The sequence below is a fragment of the Puntigrus tetrazona genome, unplaced genomic scaffold (assembly GCF_018831695.1).
Source record: "Puntigrus tetrazona isolate hp1 unplaced genomic scaffold, ASM1883169v1 S000000609, whole genome shotgun sequence".
NCBI lineage: Eukaryota > Metazoa > Chordata > Actinopteri > Cypriniformes > Cyprinidae > Puntigrus > Puntigrus tetrazona.
Window position 1 is genome coordinate 102,047 of NW_025048239.1, and position 25,011 is coordinate 127,057.

The following is a 25,011-nucleotide window of genomic DNA, read 5'->3' on the forward strand; positions in this document are numbered from 1 at the left end:
TTACCAGATATTGTTCTCTTTTTACACATACATTAAAATATTTAATTTGTAAAAACTATTTAATATTTGATCTGTAATTCCTATCCAACCGTCACATTTTGTCTTTTTACCTTTATTGTATTTATAAAGAATGCTTATTATCTAATACATCATATTACATATCAAATTCTCATAGAATTGATCAATAGATTCAGTTCAGGCTTTATCAGACAAATTAATTTTACATTGCACAATTACAGCTGCATTAATGTTTGAGATAGATCTTTTCTTCAATTTCAGAACATTCAAAGTTCAAGTATTCAGTAAGGCGATTTTTTGTTTAGGGAACTTTCTTTTATATTATATTATTTAATTTAGAACAAAACCTAAGTATGATTATACTTACGCCAATTACTTGTTTACTGAACTAAATCTGATAAATTTGCAATCATTAGAGAATATTCAGAAATACCTCCCTTGCTATATTTTAAGTGTAAAATAAGTTTATCTATGTGTGTTTCATATCTTTCATACACTCATTTTGAAGTGGTGTATTAAGATATGATGTCTTTAAGACTCCATCGAATCTGAATTTAAGGCTTTTAGGGCCTTTTATTGGAAAACAAAGAATATTGTTGTTTGGTACAACTGACTAATCATTCCCCACAGTGTTGACCACAGCATTATACATTAACAAATACAGCGGTGACGGCCACTGTCATCTCTGCATTTAATGAGGCTAAGCGTAGAAGATGATCTCCGAGATCTTCATCTGTAGTCACGAGTTCAATTTACCTAAACAACCACGTTCTCTGGAGGAGTTTTGATATCCGCATCCGGCAGATCACCACCTTTCCCGGCTGCCAAACACTCCGTCATATGACAAGAGTCTGGGTAGTGGCGTCTATGTTTGTGTGATGGATGTACTATCTCAGTAAGGTAAACTGCGTCTTTGCCCTTGTCTTTATGAGTTACGTCCAGCTGCTCTGCATCCTTTCCCCTAAATCATCATTTATCACCTCATCTGCTCCCAATGCGACGCTCTAAAATAGTAATACAAACATGGATTATGAAAGGAAAAGACAGAGAATGATTTAAAAAAACCAAGAACCGTATTTCTTAACATGTCCTGCTTTTCTTTATTAACTAGTACCCCCTTAACTATACAGTCTAGAGAATTTGTCCAGTTTTCTCTGTTACCATCAAATACACAGTGTGTGTCACTACCCTCCCCTGACAACCGTCTATTCTTAAAAAGCTGGATCAGCTACTCATCCATAAGCATTTGAATAGGAGGACTCCAGCATTTCAGGCGGTGTTGCACTGATTCTTTAACATGGTGAGGATTGATTTCAGCGCTGAATAAAGACACTCCACGTCAGCTTCTCTTTGGTGGGTTCTGAGCGATCTCTCAGTTGCAGAGCCCTACTGGGATCATCAAGCAGGATCATCCAGAATCACTGTGTGATTGATCCTGAAACCACAACACAACCGTCTTTAACCCTTTATGACACGGCCTGACGTGAACCACAAGACCTCAAATGAGAAACCAAATGAAATATCTATAAATATAGTATATGTATATATGAGTGATCGAGAACTTTCTAATGCAAATTTGCCTCTTTCGCGTCGTTAAATGAAGGCAGGGAAGCAAGGAAAAGGAACGAAGATACACAAATGAGAACCGAGGAAACAGTTTTAGCATCGGAAACCATTGTAATCAATTACTTTCTGTTACACGGGAGAAAAACACAGCTTGATCTGATCAGTTGTACTCTTCAATGGTTATTAAATACTGGATCCGCATACTGGATTTATATCACACAAACAAGGAAATAACAGCTTTGTCCCTACCTGATGTCCTGGTGAGGATGGAAGTCGTGTCTTACTAAAGGTCTCATTGATTTTATAAATACGTCATCCCTCTGACCTCTCCAGCGACACAGTGTGAGCATGCGTCCGAATAATCGATTCTCCGTGGTAAGCAGAGGCATGCGCGCCCAACGAGCGAATCACATAAAGCCATAAGCAGTTCGGACACCGACCTTGCGTGTTAAGCATTAATGCGCAGCAACCTGAGATCCATGCTATAGTACGCTGCGTTGTTCTTTCATAGACACCGTTCCTTTCTTTCTATGCTGATCTGTATTTCTTCTCCAGATTCAAGCGTGCCTGATTTTGCCGGTACAGTTTGCTAACTGCATAAACATCATCATCACACAAATACATACACTTCTTCAGTTAGCACAAAAAAAAACTGAATTCACCCAGAAAACAGACTCTCGCCTCGGCCGTGCGAGTGGGGTCACCGTCTGAACAATGAAATCTCTAAGTGACCAGGACAGTTACTAGCAACCCTCAATTGCGTAAACATGTTCCCAATAACATTTATCATTTCTAAGATAAAAACTTTTTAAACATAAAATGTACAAATGCTTACTTAAGATATATTAGCAGTTACACACAGTACAAAATTGTAATGCACACAGATGTTGCCACAGAACATTGTGAATCAGAGGAAGTAGTTACAATATTTGATTTTGCACAGTTTCAGGAAGTTCTAAATGGCTTTAAATGAAAAAAGAAGCGTTGTTGTTATCATTCAGTGCCAAATGCCTTATGTAGGAAATTAAACTCTGTTGTTGGTTTATATCTTAAAATTCAATGAACCACTAAATAACAAAACAGTTTGAAAAACTTAAATTCTGGTTATACTGCTTTAACTATGAAAATTTGCAAAACAAAAGTCCTACATTTGTATGTTTTTAGATTTATCACATTACTTTGTTGACTGCATTTAAAAGATCCCAGCGTGTAACAGGCAGAATATGTTTCAAACCCTTCGTCTGTCACGGATCTGACCACTAATCACCTTTCGGTCTCTCTTCTGTGTATAAATCTGATCGTGTCCACAACGTTGCTATAACGCACCACTACAGCGCACTCTAGCGTCATCAACATACCGGACAGACCTTTGACATGCGCGTTGAGCGAAGTCGCAGACGTTACGTCTAACTCTAGTGCTGACGCTCTTGCCTGCTTCCCCCAATGTTCATATTATCAACCTAAATAACATGCTTGAGTTAGAATGTACGTCCCACAACGCACGGTATACTGTACTATCTCCAGGTCGTTTTTTTGAAGTGTGGATCTGTGCCTCTGTTGCTGTTTCACTAACTACCACAATCCATTACACTGGCAGATTGCTATTCCAGGACTTCTAAACAAAATCAGCAATTAACTTCTAAATAATACAGATTATACGATAGTATACACCATTTGTGGAAGTGAATGCAGTGAAACATTCATATTAAGTGTAAAACTAAAACTCAAATGACAGAACACACTTGAATGACTCTATGTTTGATTAAGGTTGTCCTTTGAAAAAGAAATAGTTTGTCCCTTTATTTAAAGGTAATTTTAAAAATCCAAATATGACTTAACAGCTCTGTTTATATTGCTCAGTAAGCAAAAACTATAAACTATTGCCACACTGACAATACGCTCACTGTTATAATAACTTAGGGACACACAAATAAGGTTTGTGTTGCGTTTATGGGCCTTTATTACCTGAAACAGGACCATGTACCCAGCTAAGAACAGCACATGGAACATTTTCTTGTTATCATGAAAATATTTTCCTATCTTGTATTGCTCACAAAGAAGGCCACATTTGCGAGGGCCTTTTAGGTCTTTCTCGATAATATTTAGGATAGATGTATTTAAAATGCCTTTGTACTAATATGTTTCTGTATATAATACTCTATTCATATATCTGCTTCTGCTGCCTATGCATTGCTTTAAGGTATTCTCTTGGGCTAAACCAGGACTAAACTGTAATTAGTACAGTTTGAAGTAGCTCCTGCACAAAAAAAAAGGCTTTTTTGAAGAGACACATTGCAGGTGTACGTCTGACAAGAACAAGTGCTACTGATGTCTTTTTAGGTTATATGTAAGAACAAATGTTTTCAGCTGAGACATCTCAAACATGCATTTTAGTCTGGAGATGTGCCTCAAGACTCTGTGAAGCCGGAGGCTAATGTTTAATCCTTTTGATCCCACTATAATCACATCATAATCTCTTCTCATTCTTTGTCAAACTTACCCCCATCATTACACTCTCATACAAAGATGTTTCTGAGAACCTCATGTATATAAGAAAACTATTATAATGGTTTCTTTTGTTGCACTTTGTACCAGCCTCGTTTTTAGATGCTGATCATAGAATGCACCATCACAGGGAATGACCAACATAGTTTCTGCAGATGGTCTTGAACCTTTGCTCAGGTCCAGGGACAGTGCGCTTTCTGGAGTCCGTTTGCATCGCCTACCCTCTGCTGGTTGGTATCACTGTGCAGTCTGCTCTAGGAAGCTTGGTCAGGCATGCATGCAACACAAACACACACATATGTGTGTGTGTGTGTGTGTGTAATCCAGTGTCTGACACAAGTCCCATAACACACTTGTACTGAAAGGTGAAGAGAACTCAGTTTGGCTGCACATGGTGAGATATTATTAGATCAACCAGGAGAAATGTGAATCAAAAAAAAAAAAAAAAGGAAAATATCATTAAAAATAGGGATTGCGGAAGCTGGGCAGAACGGACCTGCATTACTTACTGGAGCTTTCTTCTGGAAGAACTCAAGCTAAATATTTTAAAATAAATCATTTTTGTAAAAACAACATTTTTGTTGCATGTAATCCAGGTCCACCTGTTTCTGGACTGCTGGCAACGGTACCTAGCACCTCACACAGCAGATATTTAAAATCCATTGTAACATTACATTTGACTGGCAAAGTGCCAATAGATCCAGCTATTCTGTTTTGAGACACCCTGGACCCTTTCTCCAGTGTGTCTTTAGATCCCCTGCATTTAGCTTTTTAGTCACTTCATGCTCTTTGAGACCAGAGACATATGATACTCTTTCTTTGAACATTAAACTTGTGATTTCCACCTAGAGGATACCCTTTTAGACGTGATTCATGGACATCAAACATCTCAGGCGTTTGAAGAATGTTGTGAGTATGGAAGAAGCTTGGGAACAGGTTACTGTGGCGTCACTTAGTAATGTGGGGATTCCAGCAGAGAGGCCCCAGATGGTTGGGGGTCCCCAACATTTCAGGTGTACAGGGATTCAGAAAAGCATGATGATGTCACTCTGTGTAATTGGTAACACCTATAAATCCAAGCTTTGCAGTGACGTTTATCATGTGGGCTTTTGGTAGAAAATCATATCATTTGTCCCCTTGACGATGATTACACCTGTGGACTTTAAGACACTTTTCGGCATTATGTTGTTTGAACTCTAAATGACTTTATTCCCCAAAGCAAGGGTGTGAGATGAATGGCGCTGTAGTTCCTATTTGACCAGGCTTTCATTCTGCCACGACAACCAGAAATGTTTAAATGTTGTTTTTATTTTCCCTGAGTTTCTTTGTAAAGGAAATTCAAATTTACAATAGTTTGAACAAAACCACTAGTCTATGAACATTTTACAGATCTCTAAGCATTACACGATTGATCACATTACATAGCAGCCATCTGCTAATATGTCTAATTACTATGATCTCGCTTTTTAATCTACTCAATGACCTGCTTTGTTTAAAAACTCAAATAATAATCTGCTGATGAAATATTGCCACGTCTCTTAGTTTGTGATTTATTCCCTTTCTTAATTAATCCATCCTTGAAGGTCGTTTTCAAAATGTAAAGGTCTTGGGTTTGTGAGAGCAAATAGACACCTTTGATGTATTCTCAGTGATTTGTAGTGAAACATGGACCGCAGTTAGTACACATATCATCTCAGGAAGAAAATACTCTGAGGATTTGTCAGAAAGCTGCATTCCCAGAGGCTTTGTTCATTACTGATCATCCCAAAAGGGTAGCAGGAACACAGTACAATTCAGTTGGTTAATGTGTTTCTTCCTTGCTATAATTGAATATAAAATTAAAATATAACTGCTTTGATTAAAAAAAAAGGTGCATATTCTTTGTGACCATATACCTTAGAAGAGAATATTACACACAGAAAATATGTATAAAACACACAAAATGGAGACTGCAGTGTGTTTGAGGTTTCAGTCTTTCTGATTAGGACTTAAAAAGGTTCTCTGAGCCGAGGATCAGACATATCTCTAATAAATATCAAAATAAAACCAAACTTCCTGTATAAAAGGCATATAACTATTTCAGGCGTGCTCTAAATGTATTTGAATGGCGATTTGCCACCTGACACTTCTTTCTTCACAGGTTCACTAATGGTCGAAAAAAGAAGAAGTGTGTGATTTCAATTGGCAGTGTAAGACTTAGTTGATCATGAAATATTTGGTGTAGGTGTGTCAGGCATATGAGCAGCGTCACAACAAATTCTCCCAACCTGGCTTCTTTCTATCGAATGGCTCCACAGTTTACATAGGACTCCACGCTGGAAAACAGCTCATTTATTATTCTTGATTGGCTTTAATAATCTAATGTATCTCATGTGTGTTTCCTGCATGTATTTTCCTATTTGATGAATATTTCCTTCAATTACACGTTCATTAGAGAAATGTTTATTATTTATATTCAACAGAAAAGTAGCGATGTTCACACACACACCCAAGCGCACACACACAAAGACACACACACAAGACTACGAGACACACACACACAGACACACAAAGACACACACACACACAAGACACACACACACACAAGGAACACACTAGTACACACACTACCTGACTTTACACACAGACACACACACAGACACACACACAGACACACACACACACAGACACACACACACAGACACACACTTTAGACACACACACAAGACCATGCACACACACAGACACACCTACCACTTTGGACACACACACACAGACACACACACACAAAGACACACACACACAGAGACACTACACAGACACACACACACAGACACACAGACACACACAAGACACACACACAAGACACACACACACAAAGACACACACACAGGTACACACACACAAGAACACACACACTGAGAACACACACACTGGAACACACAGACACACACACACAGACACACACACACAGACACACACACAGACACACACACAGACACACACAGACACACACACAGACACACACTTTACACACACACACACACACAAAGAACACACACACAGTCACAGAACTAAAAAATATTATTTCTTTAAACTATTTTCTGATCTTTCAGTAAACAAAAAATCAGAACCATGAATACATAGCAGAATGTCCCAGGAATCGCTTTTGACAATCTCAAGCATTTTAAATCGTCTCTTGTGACATAATGAAGGATGTCATCAAGACTGTAATCTTCAGCTATAATCTGTGATGTAACAGAAATATTCCATCTGTTTCCATCATTTTATGTACAAGGTTTAGTGACCAAGTGTACCCTCTCTGGAATCTGCCATCCCTCCGTGGTGTTTTAATATACTCCAAAGCTCCTGGTCCTCCTTCTGCTGCGAGCAGACTGCTTGTGCTCATGAAGTGTTGAAGCGCATCTGCCAGAAACAAAGGCGGACTGAAGTGCCTGTGTCTGAACACATGCTAATACCAGCAGGAGAATTGCGGCGCAAAGCAGCTCAACCATCCGATCGCGATATTTCTATACCCAAGCGCAAAGGCGGTTATTATCTCCATGGCGATTATGAGACGTTTTGAAAATCGAATACTGTTCTGTACTCCTGTATGTTTTGTGGCGCCACCGTTAGACTTTCACGGCAGGCCACGGACAAGCTCTTCAGCAGTTTTGATCTACCGTGTTCTCTCTCCTCCAGCACTTGCTGTAAGATGCTTCAATGCCTCTCTCTCTTCTCTATTTAATTCCTCCAGCAGCCTGGAAACTTTTACACCAAAGCAGCCCGTCATTATAAACTATAACTTTAAATCATTTGTGAATGAGCAAGGTAATTCATTTTTGTTTTCCTCATTCTTAGATTTTTTATTGCACTCAAAGAAGAATAATATTATGATGGGGTGACCGATTTTGTCTGCTAGGATTTCTGTATTGCTTTTGATTCAAAGTACCTTGAGCATTCTGGAAACGCAGGGACGTGTCATGCGCAACAAAGCCCAAAACCCACCTAGATATTTTGGGCAATACCGATATGCTTCAGGATGCGTCAGAAATCGTTTTGATTGCGTGGAGTAATCAACAGATTGATTGATTGTATCAAATAATTATTGATACAGTCACGTATTTCAGTAACACTACAGAATCACAGAAGCATGTGTAGTCTAGGATTACGTTTTTGCAAATGGCTCTTCAGTGCTTAAAATGCCTGGAATGACGTTTTATGGCATTCATTATTTTTACAGATGCTTCTCATTTGCAATGCACTAAACTGTATAAACTCACTCTTGGTTTGTAACTTCATCGCCCCAACTCAATACTATTGGATCGTGTTCCCTGAGACTAAGTGGGAAACGCGTGAAAGCTGAAGCGTGCTGACTCCAGACGTGAGCCGCGGTGGCCGTCGTGATGGCGGCAGTGCTTCTCCTTGAGCCCCAACGCGCTCCCTGAGCACCAGCGTCATCGTCGATGTCTGCTCTGAAATTCGCTCTATAAACGCCGTGGTCGCGGCAGCCGCAATTCTGGCGAGAACAAAGCAGACACCACGGCGTCAAGCCCCTCGTTCCCAGACGGTCATTACCAGACTCAATCTGAGTCAGGCGCGGCGGCGCCGAAGATCAGAAAAGTCGGGACGGTTGTGTTAAATGAGGGCTTTCCACGTGGACTGCGCTAAATAAAGCAGTTTGCTGTTTACCTGGTATAATATGATGATGGCGGTCTGTTGTACTTTTCCGGATGATGTTGTCAGGGCAAACATCCAATGCCGCTTTATGTTAATGGTTATGCGGGACTTCTTTACCTGGAGAAACTTACAAATGTGAGCCATACTTTATTACGTTAAGTCTAATGAACTTTTACTAGGCTTTATCGAGAAAAGTCATTTAAAAGTCATTGCTGAGTTTAAATAAAAGCCATTTGCAGCGCATTTGCTCCACACAGCGTGATTTCTGGCGGGCAGGAAGTAAAACAGATAAGCATTAGGTGTACTCGTGTGCCTTACAGGATTCATTAAATGTTGTGCATGCTTCAATATGATTCGGTGGATCGGTTTGGGCTTGAGAGCTGCGCGTTCGTGTGTTTCCATTAAGAAACCACAAAGTAACATTCATTGCTTGGTTTTGAGCGGTTTCCTGTGAACAGCGGTTTATACATGGCTACCCTGCCATTTATGAGTTGAACCTGCCGCATCCTGGAAGCCGAAGGCGCCACCTGGAGTTGGCTGATGGCAGTGCTGTCAGTCAAGCTCAGATTTGAGCTGAGAGAGTGCCTGCAATTATTTCTGTCTGCACCATCACTCCCACAAAAATCTCCCAGACTTGCTGGCAGCGTGGAGATGTGTTTTGATATTTCAGTTTGGTCTCCTCAGACCCCTATCGACGGAAGCGACACACAAGGCACGATGAACCATGGCAGCAATTCCCCTAATCTTTGTTATCTCTCTCTGATATTTACTTGCACTAAATATGCAATCTGCTTAAACAATCATTACGCTGCTCATATTACAAGCATCAGTTGCCTTTATACTAAAAAAGGTTACTTCTCAGAGAAAAAAATGTTTCCCAAATGTGTTATGACATTTACCTGTGTAGCCCTTCTTACAGGTAAAGCACTATTTACTATCTGTCCTCAGTCAGGATTAGGTGTAAAGTACTCCTTCCTTTCGCTGTCTTTCCTCAGCATGAGAGCAGAGTCCTTCTCTTCTAGGAAGGTGTGTGTAGTCTTCAAAGTTCTCCACAGGAATAGCGTGTCAGCGGTCTCTTTTCACATTTCAGTAAGCAGATGCTGCTCAAAGCAAACTAGGGTTTTAGATTTTTATGTTTTTATTTTATCGCTCTACAAAATTCTGTTTAACTTTATTAGTTTTCATTAATATTTTTATTAGATTTAAATTCATTTTTATATAAGTGGTTTCAGTTTAGTCAGGATCGATTGGCCAGGGGCGGAAATCAGTAAATGAGCCTTTGCACAAAACTTCTAGTTTGATTAGTTTATTGGTGTATTGAAATATGCATTGTTATTATTAAAATGATGTAGCCTAATTCGATTGTCTTTTTCATTTTAACCATTATCGATGTATAACTGTGCTTTGTTGAAGAAATTCAATTATATTACCCAATTTACCATAACGATCATATGGTTTTTTGTTATGAAAGTAGTAAATTATAGGTGTATGATGCGATCAAGCCAATGCATTCGATGCAAAGCCTGGCAGGTGATCACGAGATGCAGTAAACTTTTGTATTGTTTGCAGAAAGGTATGCGTTCTCATCATTTTCGTTAATTATCATGCTATCGTATGATTTTCTTGCTAACGTCGGTCTGATTGCTTGTATATCTTGTGAGAAGTCAAAGATGTCGCCTACCTGATGCAACAGGCCGTTTAATGCAGGTGATACCAGCGCACAGCAGCGCTGATAGGGCAATATATACGCAAAATGAATTTCACCTCTGCCCAGCCTCCAGGAAGAAAGGAAGCGATATTATGACCTCTCTCTCCTTCTTAGCATAGTACTGGGTTTGAAAGTTAGAGTTTATTACTACAGGAAGGAGAAGCTTTCATTGTCCAGTGAACAGATCCGTATTCATTGCTGCTGTGGTGTCACCAAACCACAACGGGAACAAGGAAGGATATGCGCAGATACTCTACAAGACATGACAGATTAGCATTGACACGCTCCTGGCACAGACCTGAGCACAGAAAGCTCAACTCAAAGAACTGATGATTGTTGCGAAAGAAAATCTGACCTTGCGTCTTTTGCACTTTGACTGAACTTAAATGAAAGCGGTAGCATTAATGAACATGGTTAAATATGAATATAACTATGAGCTAAATGTGCAGGAATTTTATTTCAGAAAAAACAAAACAGGTGTAACTTGTATAAACATAACTTTTTATGCAAAGAAGACAAGACTTACAAGTCCTAGTGTGGAAACTGCAAAAGATCACAGAGAAGAGAAGACAAATTATATAAATGTATATATATATTAATTTTTATAATTATATAATCAAAAATAATCAAATGAAAAAAAATACAACAAAATACCTCAAAATTAAGCAACGAAAGTAACAAAATTAGGTTAAGGTTGTTGTAAACCCTGTTAAAATTAACTACTAGATATTGATGAGTACCATGCAAATTATTTGTATTTGTTTTATTTATTTTTTAAATACAAAATACTGCAACTAACAGGTCTCTTGCTCCTCATGTTGTCACTTTTGGGATGTAACCGCAAAAGTGGTGCAACATTTTTAATGGGATCCAAATTAAGCAGGTGAAGTCAAATTTGGAAAGAAGCGTTCTGTCGAAAAACAAAAATAAAATCAGATATAATAATAATAAATTCTTTCTCTGAGTTTTAATCTAGCATAATGGACCTACTTATTATTCCTTATTTTTTCTTCACTGTTATAAATCTCCTGTAGAATTGTTGCGTGATAGTATAGAAGACATGTCTAGAGAGGCCTGTGTAACACCACACACACACACACACACACACACCTGTAAGAAACTGCTGTTCTTGGACGTTTTTGCGTGATGTAACAGTGAGGAATTAGTGGGTGAGCAGATTTAGTGTATATTTCAGCCTATCTAGATCAAACTCAGCTGGCGCAGAGATCATCACCCACCCCAACCAGTGGACATAAATAGGAATCTCTGGGTGGATTTTAAACATCACGACCTAGACAAAACACATCAGGGCAATCCACAAAAACCTGGACCAAACCAGGCACAATTTCCCCAGCAGGATAGGTGCGTTTGAAAACCCCTTCACAATTGGGCAAACAGAACACAAAGGCTTACTTGAGACATCTCCTGAAAATAAACATGACTGACCTTGAACATGGCTTGCTGTGGTTCCCCCAGCTTAGTAGAAGGGTGGTTTCATTAACATTCTGTCGTGTTGCCAGAGACCAGATGTCTGCTTGACTTTACATTGCTGCAGGGACCTGTCTGGATTTCAGGGCCATGGCTGCTGTGCGTGCCTGACATTACACAGGCATACATGGAAGAATAAATAACTATACTTTAACTAATAAATACTGAATAATAGTAAGATTCACAAAGATATTAATCCAAAAGTCAAAACCGATCAAATCTTCGGCTCATTTTATGACACTGATTTAAGACCGATGGCATGGGTCAAGCCAAAAATCATTAGGATATTAATTAAATCAATTCATTTTCCTAAATAAAAAGTAATTTTGGTTGTGTATGCATAAGAACTTCATTTGGACAGCGTTAAAGGCGATTTTCTCATCAGCCCCAGATTGTTTTCACCTCAGATCCCTCAATTCCAGGTGTTCAAACAGTTAGTTCTAAAGCACATATCGTCAATCCTAACAAAACGATACAACAATGCAAAAGTTGTTATTCAGCTTTCAGATGATCGTGAATCTAATTGTTTTGCGGTCCAGTCTAAATAGTAGCTGTGTCACTGCAGCTGATAAGGATAAATAAAATACACGGCCCGAAGCACGTAAGACCACGTTCAGTACCAGTAAAGTTTCAGTGCAGAGATTTATTTAAATGAACGTTTGGATTCGAGAATCGAGATTTTCAAACTCCACTGTAGGTGTTTATCAGAAGCGTTATCCCCTGTAGGTCTTAAGTAGTTGCATCAATCGTAACTCTACTAATCAGTCACTCTATCTGTACAATGTCAAGAATCTCATAACAAATCTAAGAGAGATCAAAATATAAGACTTAATGTATATGGCATGTGTACAACTGAAGCTCCAACCTCGTTTATTGATGGCATTTTCTATATATCTCTATAATTCTTGAATTTATCATACAAATGTTAAGACAACCAGTATCTGTATTTGAGTCATTCAGAAAGGCTTTTCGATGGATTGGCTCGTTGTTTTTAGAGACCCCACTTTATTACAAACAATGCTGACGGAGCTGCCTAGATTAGCAGAAAAACACAAATACATTTTGGACAAACATAATTGGCCTAAAGTGCGCTTCGCTGGCAACACACTATAAGGTGTGAAGTAGTCGGCCTCACCTCAGGCACCTGCTCCATGAAGATCTTGATGAAACCATTTTCAGCTGTAGTGGAGCAGTACTACCGCGATGTTCTTATACTTGAGGTGTTTGTGCAGAGGCGTTTCTTCATGCAGGAGCTGTGAATATCTCTCAGCTTTAGAGCCCGTTACATGTGCTAGATAAACTTGCTGCCCAGGCCCGGCTGCATGCCTTTTCTTGTTCTTTTTCACCTGCCCAGAAATGTATTCTGCATGCGCTTCCGTGAATATTATATATTCATTCATATTATACATACACAGTATAAACATACGCGGTATAAAGTCTGTTCTTTGACTGAGATACCCGGACTCTTGTAGGTAATAGAGTACACACACACACACACACACACACACACACACTTTGCAGATGCAACTTTGCATCAACGCTTAGAAATAGTAAGTAATCAAACTCCCTGATCGGATATGTAAACTCATGAAAATAAGTTTCACCACAGAATAGTAATTACTGACTATATACTCACGAAGGATCTATGTGCAGAAATTTAATATCATGGGTAAAATATATTCTCAATGTATTATCACATAATATCCTGTTTAATGTGAGAGAAACTGACTTTATTCAGTATCATGTCACTCTCATTTGCTGGCATTGTGCATCTACAGAACAAATCACATAGTAGAGTATATATGTATACTTTTGAATTAAAAGTTGATACATCCTAATTATTAAAATATTAGGTTTGGTCATCAAATACAGTTTAATGCAATATAATTTAAATTAATAATAATAATAATTATATGTAACTTAACTATGTATATATATATATATATATATATATATATATATATGTATATGTAAATAAATGTACACCGCTTTATTTATTTTTATAACCTAACGACATTCTCAACACTTTCAAACTAGCACTAATGACGTGATTGTGTAAGTCTACATGAAAGTTTACTAAGTAATGAGAAAAGAAAAAGCAAAATCGTCAACCTTGTCAGAAATATGAATGATGCAATAGAAGAAGAGACGTTTCCTGTCAAACAATTTGATTCTGTGATAAAATAGACTTCCTTAAAAAAGGAACAAAAAGAGCAGTACTCACCTGCTGTCCCGTTCAGGAATCTCTTTGATATTCTACTTTAGTTCTGAGGTCACGACCAAGCATAGACTACCCCAAATGTCCTACCCAGACCACCCCACTCTCTAGCCTCAGCCCGTATTCATAATCATGCTGCAGACTTTTCAAGAGAACACACCGTCACTCACGGTCTTGCATCCCGTTGCTCAGTACTGTATATAGCATACCCACGATGCACCATTTACCTCTAAAGCCGCCAGTTGTGATGGGTCTCTTGAGCCTTTTTCCAGGCCTCCTCGGTGAAAGTGTTACCAGATCACAGAATATATACCTTTCTCGTCTGAGACTTTATGTACATATATCACATGATCTGGGGTTTACAACAGTGCTTTGAAATAAAGTTTCACGTGGTTTTCTCCGTAACAGGCCACAGGGCACGAAAGAAAATCATTTTTGTGAACAGGATCGGTGGCAGTTTCAGTATAAGCCAAGCCTGGAAATTTCTAAAGAACTCCATCTCCATAGAAACTCCCGAGCATACCTCTTACAGGTACATCTCTGGCCACAAACTGTTTGAAGTCTTCCCGAGTTGATACCGACATACAGAAACAGCTCGCTCATCGAATTTACAGAGATACTGAATATAAAAGAAGTGCTTTATCGTAGGTGAAAGTTCTATTACATATTGTCATATATTTTTTACATCCTTTAGCGAAAAGGAAGTCAATGAATTTTCTTAAAATGAGCGTTTATTAAAAGAAGGCAGCCTTTACACTCCTGCGTACTGAAGTTGCACTGGAAATTCCACTCATTGGATCTGCTCTAAAACAGAGAGACAGAATAATCACAGCGGATATAAATGTGAAATGGGTGTAGTCACCATAAACCCCAACCTCAAGTGATCTTTTTTTAAAACGGTATACAGTATATTAACATTCAAAGGCTAGATGCCCAGAGTATCTGTCCCGAGTATGTTAAGAACTTTTATAAACCAGCTCAAATAAAACTATTATATAGAGTCAAATATTCAGTTGTTATTAAACCTGCCTGTAGGTTGAGCGTTTTAAAGTGCAGCGCTAATACTGGTGTGTTCCCAGGATTTAGGGTTTAATGAGTGATCGAGAATCAATTAACAGTAAGTTATTTATTGCTGATAAAGCCAGAGGGTCTTTGTGCGGATAGATGTTCCTCTTCCGTCCTTGTTGATTGAGAGATATAAGGCTGGCTGGTACACTTTGGTAGGCTCCAATATCATCTATACACGAATCCAAAACAAGCCCATTCATTTCTGACAGCAGTCAACGCTTTTACATGCGGCGTCTATTAACTTGACCTTGTGGTGTTTAAAGCCAATACTACAATATATATTCCAGACATCTCAGAAAAATGTTTTTGAGTTTAGATTTAATTGTGCAAACCTGAGCGTCCACTTCATTGGCTTTCTCACAGTATGTGTGATATGTCTGTAACCAGAAGAAAAGAATCACTGTGTGAGGAGGTTCGCCTGAGAAAAGCGGACGGACGTCATCACTTTTGGTGGCTTCCACCACGCAAGTCCCATCAGAAAGTCACACAAGCTCTTCTTGTTGAGGGCCTGTGGATGGCTGGTTGGTTTAGTAAGTCTTATAGGTAGGAGATAAGATGCCAGACCAGTGATCGTAGATACCTGAAATACTGGCGTAAACTTGCCTTAATGAAGAACGAGGTAATGACATGACTCTCTTGTTGGGGTTTCTTATTAGCCGAGCCAAGAGGGTCAGTCCAAAGTTTTATGCAATGGATATGAAGCCAGAGAATATATAATAGGACCGAGGCACTAGTCGAGATCACGCCCAAACTTTATTCTCCTCTCCCTACGCTGGGCCACACAAAAAAATAGAAGGTGCTGTATGTTTAAGCATCCATGAAATTCAGCTGCTCTTTGATGCAACTGTGAACAATGGTGCTAATTTGATCCGAATGTTTTAAATGTTAAATGAGAAATGACCAAATATATTTTTATTTCAAATTAAAACTAAAGGACATATAAACGCACCCCTGCTGGTATTGATGAAGGCATAAGGTATCTGATTTATAGGTAATATTAGAATATTTACTACAGATCATTTATTTATAATTTATAAAAATCAATAAATAAATAAAAATGAAAAGTTTGATAAAATATCAGTATTATCCATGATTTTCTCAAGCCTGGGGAAATCAGTTTTAAAATGACCTAGACACGGTTTTTGTTCAAATTTAAAATAAAAATTATCATTTAAAAATACAATTTGCAAACAGCTGATAATGTCTTGGCGAACATTAATAATGAATACGCCATTTTACACAAAGCGATGCATTATTAATTCAAATGTCTATATTATTTTAAGCAGCGGTGCATAAAGCGTATTGCACTTACCAAATGGGAGCTTTAATTTGAAGAAGAGTTTCTCGGAGGCCTGGATGACTCTTGTGTTGTCGCATAAGCTAGAATGCTAGCCCCGAGAAAAGAAACCCACGTCCAGTAACTCTGTAATCTGTCCAAACTGCCCTTCTTCCCCAAGAGACTGCTCAACTTCACACCTACGAAACGCCAATGAAGCGGGTATGTTATATTAAATGCATAATATTGATATATAGGATATGTTGGTTAGTCTCACTACTATATGCTCTCTGTTTGATAGGAGAATATACTGTGCTAGCTATAATAAACAAGGCCTTAAATAAACAAAGATTAAAAAGCACCAAAGCATTTCAGCATAATACAAACTGATTCTGCAAACATTCAGGGGATTGATTAGAAATAACTGAACTAAGTACACTGTTCACGTGGGTCGGCAAACAAACTTTTCATCCTCTTTATATTCAAATGCCCGTTTGACACCATTCTGGAAGGAAAACCTGACAACTCCTAAATAACTGGTGTATGTAAATAATATTTACAATATGAAAAGTGATCGTGAATAAATTATAAAAACACAAACATGTATTAAACATTATATATATGCTCAAGAACAAGGCTTACTAATGCTGGAACAATAGTTTCTAAAGATGAATTGAGCATTTTATTATTCATAGCGTGTTGTTATTATAAAGTGTTACTAAATAAAGGTTGTAATGCTGAACTTTTTGTTAGAATACATCATTACTGATGTAAAACTGTGTTTTCAGACTAGTGGAAGGAAATATTCAAAAGGCACTGTTCAGTGTTTCTTTTATAGAACTTTATCTATTTACGTCAAAGAGATTTCAATGCATTTTAGAGCCATTTTCAAAAATGGGTTTGTCTCCAACACCGAGCCATAAACTTCCACTTCAATCGCATTTACACCACGACAAACTCTACAGTTTTATTCCTGTCTGTATCGTCAATGTTTCTACACAGAAGTTTGTTCATATATAATTTACTAAACACATTTTGTAAGCCATTCTTAGCATTTATGAATTATGGAGTGACGAAAGAGAAAATTCCTTTGTAAAAAAACTAATTAAACAAGAATTTGAAACCAAGTTTAGATTTTTGTACTGGAAATGAATGCAAATTAGCACATAGCTCGTTTGCATATCTAAACCTAACATTTTAGAAATGTTTACACAATTTTTGCAATTATCAATGTATTCAATCAGGTGGGTAAGTCAGGTGATAACTCAGAAGTTATTTTACCCTATTCACCTGCGGTGTCTTGGAAAGTACTTTTGACATCGTAAAATAAATGTTGATTTTGCACAATGTACATTTGACGTCACATGTCAGTTTCGCACTTACTTTACGCAGTTCAAAGGAGAGAATCGAACTGATGCCCTGCAGCCAATAGCAGCACTGCATAATTTATACCGGAGTGCAGCGTCGGCTCCGATTCGAAACCCTTTCTAAACCTGCACAGAAAGCAGAAAAAAACAAAAGTAGAGTACAATGCCACTATGGCCACTTTGTTGGTAAAATCTCACAAAGGGACAATGGTCCTACAAACAGACTTCGTTTTCCTCACCAGTGCATGCCCTGATCTCTGCTGTCCGTGTCGGTGAAATGAGAGTCCAGGAACATGTCTTTATAGATTCTGCCTACCAAACAATAAATATCAGAGGCCACCTGCTCATCAGAGTTCACCAACGGCAGCATGATGTCCAAAGCCTTCTGTCTGTCTCTGGCAGGTTTCTCCTGCAGAGACAGAACAAAGAGAGACTGAAATTCAGAAATGAACCCAAAAACATTCTGGAATAACACATGGTCAGCTAGACGTAAGCCTTTTATTGGCTGATTTTATTCAAATGTGCAAACATAGCGCTGCCCAATAAAACAACACGAGTCTGGGCAAGAGGCGTTCAAAGGTTCGGAGGCGTTGTTTGAGGAAATTCATTTATTTAGCTAGGATTTATTTGGCTTCAACTGAAAATACTACTGTTTGGCGCAGTAAGATGTTCAGGTGTCACCTGTTGAGGGCAAAGCGTGAGTGGAACTTTATGTGAGGATGAGCCACTGGGTCAAAGGTCGGCAGCTTCTCCAGTGTTTCAACTAACTTCACAATGGATTCATAATCCTACAAAACAAACAAGAAACACGGGACATGCATATTTATTACACAATATTATAAAACTACGCTCATATGCAACATCTGAAAATACGAGGCGAAGGAAAATCAAGTATATTCAGTTTTTCTGTATACTGTATTCCTTAAACATTTTTATTTAGTAAAAAAATTGATTCGCGTCCAAAAAAAGCACTAAAATATTAACACATCCTCTTACAACTGCACATTATCACGAAGCACTAAACATAATTAAACCTGTGACACATTTTCTTTCACTTCAAAAAACGTTAAACATATTATGCAACTTAGAAAGTAAGTTATTGAAAGTGACTAGCAATAACGGTACTTTTGATCTGCTCATGTAAGCAAATTGTGAGCAATTCATGAATCAGTCTTTCATTTATGTCCAGTTATTAAAACTGTGTCAAATATGTGAAGTCTGGTGATGATTTACAAGAATCGAGTCGAAATAAGAAGGATTCGGTTAAACAAACGGAATCGCCCAAATCAATCAAACCGCTCTGCAGAAATTAGCCAAAAATCTTAACGATTACAACATTACAATTATTAACATATGACTGGCCACATTTGTACATAGACACCCACCTAACTCTGTAAAACAGATAAACAGGTAATTATCGCACGCAAAGACAAACTTCAAGGTGCAGTAACAAAAAAAAGCCATTTCATTTTCAGGCTTTCATCAATCAAAATAGTGATGAAATTAAATTAGGATTGTTCGTAGCACAAGAAACACTGACTACAACTGGACATCAGACATATGAATTTGAAGAGATGAAGGCAACGGAAAGTAAGAAAACCATGCGACTGTAGTTAACGGTCATTTATCATACCTTTTACTTCTAAAGTTACTGCCAAGGTGTGTCTGAGTTATAGCAGAACATTTATGACTTCCTGTTCTCCTCTTATTAATATTTAACAGGAAAGGCACTAACAGTTCTAACAAAACTACTATCCTTTTTTAAGCACATCTGCAGAAAGTAAAGCAGAGCCAAGCTTAGAGACACGCAGCTCTTCAAACATTTAACCCCTTCACATCTTCAGGGGAAATCTGCGGTAGAGGAGCTTGTTCTTTCCTTAGGAACAAACTGGTTGTAACAAACTGTAAGCGAAAGCGATATGTATATTATTTGCTATGTATAATATTTAACGGGCTACTTCAATCAGAGCATTTTAGGAAATGTACCTTAACCTTCACAATCAGGGATTAATGGAATATTCAAGGTTCGGTACAAATGAAGCATAACGGAGACATTCTGTAGCAAGCTGTTGATTTCTTCTCATTCTTCAGTCTGAAGAAGTAAACCCTCAAAGTGGAAGCATTTGGGGCAAGGCGTTCCAGCAGTTAAAAAGCATTTTGGTAAAGCATCAGCTTTTCTGAACAAAAACATGTTTGAGATGTACACTTGGAGCACTGTGTTTGACGTTGGCGCTCCTCAGGTTATTTGTCATCGGTGCAATTCCTGAGGGTGGAGTGTACTCCTGGCAAACAGTGGTTTTTTGTTGAACACGTATCTTTGCATGCATCATTTACAAGGTGTACCCTTTGTGGTCATGACAGGAGTTGGAGTATCGGATGTACATTTGCACAGACAAAGTAAACCATTTTTAATCGCTTGCTGGTAAGGGAATGCTAGTTAAAGAGAACTAACAGGCGTGCTTGGATCACCACATTTCAAACCCCTTATCCTGGTTTTTGTATGCGTTTTGGATCAAGCACATGTTTACCAGCTGCTCTACAACCCAGACCTTTCTTCCCCTTCGCCACTCCACCTCTTTCAAAGCGAGTCTACAGTATGGGTGGCACTTCTGGTTTATGGAGCTTCCACCCAAAAATAAATAAATAAAAAAATCATATTCAAATAAGAACTCATGCTCCATTTTTAAACATCAGGAGAAAAAAAGGCTTAGTGTTTTAATGTGACACTGAATGCGGTGCCAGCACGTCTTTTTAGTGAGATCAGCTGCGTTCTGTTCCCTCTGATTCTCTTATTTTTTTCTTTGCATTCTGATATAGTTGCTTTTTCTATGCATTTCCAAAAAAAAAAAGACAACAGGCACTGTGCAGCTGTGACCTGCTCTCCTGTTCGTATCACTGTAAAACTTAAAGTGTGACGTGATTAACTCCTAATCCCCATCATAAGCATTCACTGGAATATTTCTAAAGCTAGAAAATAATTATATCAATCAGTGTTACAGCTAATGGTACAATTTGGATTTTACATAGCCCTGCATATAATATTTAACATTTTGAAAGTCTAATTCATTTGAGCTTTTGGGGTTATTCATAGTATTTTAAGTATTTTTTTTTTTTTTTGCTATTGGTGTTTAACGGTTGAGGAGTGAAACGGTTTAACAGAAGTTACTCCCATCATTCAAACAACGTGCCATGGTGTCATTTGTCAGCAAAGTGGACACACTGACACTTAATACACAGAATATTTACAAAACTGTGTTCATTTAGGTGTTCATGTCTTGCCCCATAGACTTCCACTGTAAGGTCGTTACTTGTACATATGATCTTGGTTTGTTTTACCAACTCAGACACAAGAAAATATTTTTGGGAGACTGGGAGAACTAATAAACATCAACTTTAACTTGGCTTAAGAGTGACCGAAACCACCAATAACACTCGTTTCACCAGTGCATGCGCATTTTGCTTAAAAAAATCTTTAAAAGTTAAACAGACATGTGATCAATAACAGAACAGATATTGCAGCCAGAAGTCACCTGAATATCTCTGTAGGACAGGAGGAGGTTGATGACGACGTCAGCTGAAAGACACTCGACGTTATCGAGCCGCTGCTGAATCCGTCTGAGTTCGGCCGCCAGCTCTTCTCCGGTGTAAAGCTCACGCGCTTTCCGAATCTCATTCAGAACCGTCTCGCGGAAGTACTGGCTAAACAAGCGCACAAAAGAGACAAAAAGAAAAGCTAACGAACCGTGAAAGAATGGAAGTACACACTGCAGATTCACGGAAGTTATTATCATACACTCACACCAAGCAAACCGTTTTAAGAACAACATTTCAGTTGATAAGAAGACATTTTATACTTTTCTGAAACACAATCTGATAGCATTATTATTAACAAACGTCTGGCAGAGTCGGCACTTACAGCCAAGTCAAAAATATTTAGCGGCCATTTATTAATGGCCGCTATATATCATAACTGAACTGCTTTTTCACCACACATTAATTGATGCCACTTTGAAAATGTATTTTGAAGTTAACTATTGCCTGTATGGGGATTAGATTCGCTTCATCTTTAGGTTGTGCTTCTTGTTCGGTGTGTGACTGGGTTTGTCATGTTGTCAACGCCGAATAACACCGCATACGTCTGTCTAAATTCTTCTGGCATGATGGTACGGCCTGGCATTCAAACTACTTAAGGGTCAATATGAGCAAAACCTTAAACCGTATCACGTGAAAATATGCATTTGCATCTACGCATTTCCAAAGCCACTATTAAATATCAGCGAAACCCTAAGAAGTGACAACATGTTCTACAATAGCGCTCTCATTATAACATAAATTATATGACAGGTTTTTTTTTTTTCTCATATAGAATACACTGTTATTTATAAAACGTAACGTTAATATATCGTCTATCTGCACATGAATGGGTCTAATCGGCTCTGAATGAACTCCATTTGTGGACACACTGTTTAAGCGACAATGTCCAAAATCTGATCGCAGTGTTTTATTATAATAGCGTTCTCACATGCCCGAGCCTTCATCAGGAAAGGCCCATCGTTTTAGAAAGGAGGGGCATTTTTCAGGTTTGGGTTAAAAATTTGGTAAAAAATAGCAATGTGATTTATTCGAATGTTAAAATATTTAAAGCGGCTTTCTTTTCAGATTCTTTATAATAGGCTGTAGTTATTGGGAGAAAACCGGTGGTTCTATGTGAAATTTGACCTTGAGCTCCCCAATACAGTCAAATTGGTCATATGATCATAAAATATTCGAATATTCGATTGGGGGTCGAATCAAGCTCATCCTTTCGCTGCACCGAATCCTTCATTTTAAACAACGTCACGTGTCATTCCGCTCACTGCTTTTACGGCAATAAAAGTCCTTCAGTTAGCTGCGAAACGAAACCGAGAAGCGAGGAGATGAAGGAGGTTCCCACCAGGTGTTGGTCTTGCAGCTGGTGAGCAGTTGAGTGAGTCTGTCCAGCAGTGGCATACAGATGGGCCCCAGCAGGGCCTCAAAGCTGGGCTGCATCAGTTCGCTCAAACCCTTCATCAGACTGCTCTCACAGCAATACACCTTATTCTGAGGCGTCACCATGTATGGAATGAACGTGTAGTTGGCGGCACATGTCTGGAAAAAAAGAGCAGTGAAAATAAACAAACACAGATGAATAAATCAATAGCAAGCAGGTATATCACGCCCCAAAAATGGGTCAAAGGTATTTTCTGGGTCATACATTTGTTTTGAGTCTCTATGGCAGATTGCCATGTTTTCTTGGCATCCTACAGTATATTCCTGTATTTCACAAATCTCCATAAACTAACTCATGAACCCTATGAGTTACCCCACCCCTAACTATTTATACCTTATTTTTGGCACCCAATTATAAAATCGTACCAGAAAGCTTGCAAAAGTCTCGAACACTAAAATGCACCGATAATGTCAAGTTGCTCATGGCATGATATAAGCAAACAGTTTTCCTTTTCTACGTTTGCAGGTGTGCAATCAAACTGATTAACCTCCATGAATAACAGCACGAACTTGATAAAAGACTTTCTTCTTTCTGTTAGAAAATGACAGCAGAGAGGAAGGAAACATCGAGACTTACCAAATTCTTCTGACATATCACCTCCTGTACGAGACAAACAGCAGACACAAATCAATTCAGGTGGTACAAACGACTAGGTTTTTTTAGGGCCTATAACAAACTTTAAAGAGCATACTGCTTCTAAAGTTTTTCAATAACATCGAGTGTGAACATGTTACTGATTTTACTGTATTATACTCCGTTTCCATCGCTATTACTTTCAATATCCTTACTTTCAAAAGAACGGTGTCATTTTTTACTTCTATACCAATTTAATTTGCAAAAAAAAAAAAAAAAAAACAACAACAACAAAACAAAACTAATACCCGTTCTGCAATTCTGTTTGTAGCTGCCTTTTATTTCAGATAAAGTGGTAAATTAAACATTCACTGTAATAACGTCACACTACTGCAACAACGTAGCATGCTAGCGGTAAAATGTTATCTATGCATATTGCAGAGTGTTTCCTGAAACTGCAAATCCTTTGCAGTGCACTTCATTTTGAACATCTGTGTGTGTGTGTGTGTGTGTGTGTGTGTGTGTGCCAAGCACCATCCTCCACTAAATTCTGCCTGGTAATAAAATCACTGCCTTTAAGAGCTCATCTAAATATATCTCGTATTATGCAATTTACTCCCACTCACCTGGCATAATTCCATTTAGTAATGTAAAGTAATAATAGAGGTGTGCGACCTTGTCAGGAGGATCTCCATGACAATAATGCCTGCCAACAATTCGCTGCGATAATATAAACCTACAGCATAACATTGTGATGAAACAGTCAGAAGTCACGCACTGCAAATAATGTGGGCTGTATTAATAATTTGACTCCATCCAATAAATATTTGAGCACCCTTTTGCATGCGACACTCCTACTAGCCCAACGTAAACGTATGTATTACAATAAACGTGCACGCAACACACCAGGACGCTTGTTCACATTGACTTTGAGAAGCAAGACATGGACCTTCATCTTTGTTGTTGCTGTTGTTTTATTAGACTTGCCAACATTTATCAGTCTGGATGCAAGTTTGTCTATACTGGCTGCCAACTGACACCAAAGCTATTATCCTTTTTCCCCATCACACGACACCTATCCACATAAAATATGTATGATATGGGAAAAACTATTTGGCCTCTATTATTTATTGTCTATAAACTTTAGACTGGAAGATTATGAAAAAGCAAGAGGTTGAAAAAACGACCCTGTCACTTTAAATTCGACTGCTTGCCTTGAGACTGAGAACCGAATGCTTGACTTTCTGACCTGAAGAGACTGCAGCGAGTCGGAGTTGAGATCGCAATAAAGAATGATGTTGTTGACCATGCTGAAACTCTCTCACACCCAAGTGATAGAAGAGAGAGGGCTGCCGAAACGCATCAGTCATTTCAACCACTGCGATATCTGTGAACAGAGACAGGAGAGAGTTCACATATTTTGAAACACTTTCATGCAGACCTGACAGACAGACAGACAGTGTGGGGGCCATGTTCTATCGGGCCAGTCCTACAGCTGGGTTCAACACCCTATATGCCACATTTAAATATCGGCAG

At 38.4% G+C, this 25,011-nt stretch overlaps 1 pseudogene; it reads right to left on the reverse strand.

Annotated features, from left to right (window-relative positions):
- Nucleotides 1–1,416: 1,416 nt before the first annotated feature.
- The window catches only part of LOC122334664, a 30,513-nt pseudogene continuing 6,918 nt past the window's right edge, over nucleotides 1,417–25,011 (reverse strand).